At 36.6% G+C, this 2560-nt stretch overlaps 1 pseudogene; it reads left to right on the top strand.

Annotated features, from left to right (window-relative positions):
• Positions 1–1028: 1028 nt before the first annotated feature.
• On the top strand, positions 1029–1940 carry LOC145011541 (zinc finger protein GIS3 pseudogene; annotated as a pseudogene).
• The last annotated feature ends 620 nt before the right edge of the window (positions 1941–2560 follow it).

The following is a 2560-nucleotide window of genomic DNA, read 5'->3' as shown; positions in this document are numbered from 1 at the left end:
CTCCACGTGCCATGTTATTATTGGAAGCATGATGAGAAATATGTGTGTTTTACATATAAAACAAATAAAATTCCTAAAATGGTATTAAGTTGGTGAAGAAACCATTGTGATTTGTGAAGTCAATCGTTTGATTGTTCAACCACCATGCAACAGTCACATAGCGCGTCATGTTCGTTAACCTTTCTTTTACTTCAGTTTTTTTGCCTTCAAATGTAACTACTTATGTGACTAATGAACGAAAGCGTCATTGACCGGCCTCCACGTCATTTTCATCCGTCATCCCTAACTTCCTCATGGCCATTTTATAGTTAACTACTTTCAAGGCTTCACCTAAGTTTATGCAATTAACAATACCTCCTATTGATCAAATCAAAATGATTGAAGCTTATTTAACGTATATATAACCAATTAAATTTGACGCTTGTATATTATTCGGTGAATCCCAAAAAAACATGTCTAAAACAAGAACGATACAAATCTTGATTGGTAAGTATAAGTATGTGACAATCCATAAGAAAGGTTGCATGTTTAAACTTTGTTTATAATTTTTATAATTGATAGGTGGAACTAAGATGACAGTCCATAAGAAAGGTTGCATGTTTAAATTTGTTTATAATTGATACATAAAATTAAAAAAATAATTTACAAGTCGATTACTTTTACCTTTAAAAAAACACAAATACCGACATATAATATACCTAAAAAAATCACACCATACACAAAACGTTATAGAATAATGCATTAACTGTAGCTTTGGTCCTGTTCGTATTGATGTTGCCAAATTTACACTTACCTTTACTTTTCTTCTTGGGATGTCCGCAACATCTCTCTCTCTCTCTCTCTCTCTCTCTCTCTCTCTCTCTCTCTCTCTCTCTCTCTCTCTCTCTCTCTCTCTCTCTCTCTCTCTCTCTCTCTCTCTCTCACACACACACACACACACACACACACACACACACACACACACACACACACACACACACACACACACACACACACACACACACACACTTCCTTATAAATACTATCACCCCATGCAACATCTCTCCCAACATATATACCCTATCTCTCTTTCTCTCTAACCTATTTGTCATATGTCTCTATAGATGATAGATCGCTTTATAGATTCCTATGGCAGAACTTGATGATTATGATACTAAACCTAACAACAGCACTACAACAAGAAGGGTAAAGCTCTTTGGGTTCAACGTACTACATGAAGAGGATGAAGACATGATAGAATCAACCAAAACACCAACTGTATCCTCCGATGGTCGGAAATACGAGTGTAAGTATTGCTGTCGGGAGTTCGCAAACTCACAGGCTCTCGGTGGCCACCAGAACGCACATAAGAAAGAACGCCAACAGTTGAAGCGTGCTCAAATTCAAGCCAGTCGTAATGCATACATCCGAAACCCGATCATCTCCGCCTACACTCAACCACCTCACCTCCTGTCACACGGCGGCCATCGGATGATACTACCGTCCACCGGCCTTCCGTCTCCGACGTGGGTCTACATTCCACGCGGCTCTCCCCCCTTCCAAGTGACACACGGATGCGTGTTACCAGGTTCTTCGTTATCTCCGGGTGGCAGGAGAGGACCATATGCCGGCGCCGTCGTAGAGGAGTCGTCGGCGTCAAGTGTCATAAGCTCCAGGCCTCAGCCGAATAACCGAGCTCGTCATGGGGACGGTGGAGCCGGCTTTAGTGACACATTCGGACTTGACTTGCATCTGAGGCTTTAGCCTAGCCACGGCTTGAGTTTTGACGACTCGAATCTTGTAAATTGAATTTATGATTTTTGTCATATTTTCGAGGATTTTAATTATTATTAGTTGGATAGTTGGAATGAATAAATCGAGATGTAGTAAAATTGTGAAAACTTGTACATGCTTACATTAGTTATATCTCAAGTTGGTACAACGTGGGTTATAATTTCCAACACTAATTAATCATGTTTTCTTTTGATAATAAATCAATCCCTTTATCTTTATGTTATTTTATCATGTTACAAAATTATTTGTGTAGTTTTTAAATCAAAAGGTACAAATTAATTAAGAACCATTTGGTGGTAAAATGCGGGAAAATGGTCTATTAGGCTATCCAATTGTCATTTTTGTTTAAATTTAATCACTTTCTTTTTTGCACGTCTAACCAATAAATTTCGCTAAAATATTTTTGAAACTTTATTGTATTGTACCATGTAATTCCATTTATTGTTTTTAATTGAAGTCTAACTGTTTAAAAAAAAATAGAGGTCTTGTAACTCAAAAAATATTGTCTTTTCCTAGTTTGGTTCCTTTTGGTTTTATAATGAAAAAAAATATCATTGTAGCACAATGATATTAAATGTTTGGTCTTATTTGATAATTTATGATTTTTATGTGCAATAAGACATTTAGTTTTTACTGTATATGTCAATTAAGCTATTATCGTTGGTTTTTAACCATTTATATGTTAACTGGTTATTCTAAATTACACGAATGACCCATATGGTTTAAATTTCTTTCGTAGTTGGTCCTTTATTGGCAGCCACCACAGTTCATCTCCGACAAGTCTTAA

Source organism: Lactuca saligna, chromosome 8 (genome assembly GCF_052625555.1).
Source record: "Lactuca saligna cultivar CGN05327 chromosome 8, ASM5262555v1, whole genome shotgun sequence".
In the NCBI taxonomy this organism is placed as follows: Eukaryota; Viridiplantae; Streptophyta; class Magnoliopsida; order Asterales; family Asteraceae; genus Lactuca; species Lactuca saligna.
Note: the sequence above shows the minus strand (reverse complement) of the source record. Positions and strands in the feature narration are given on the sequence as shown.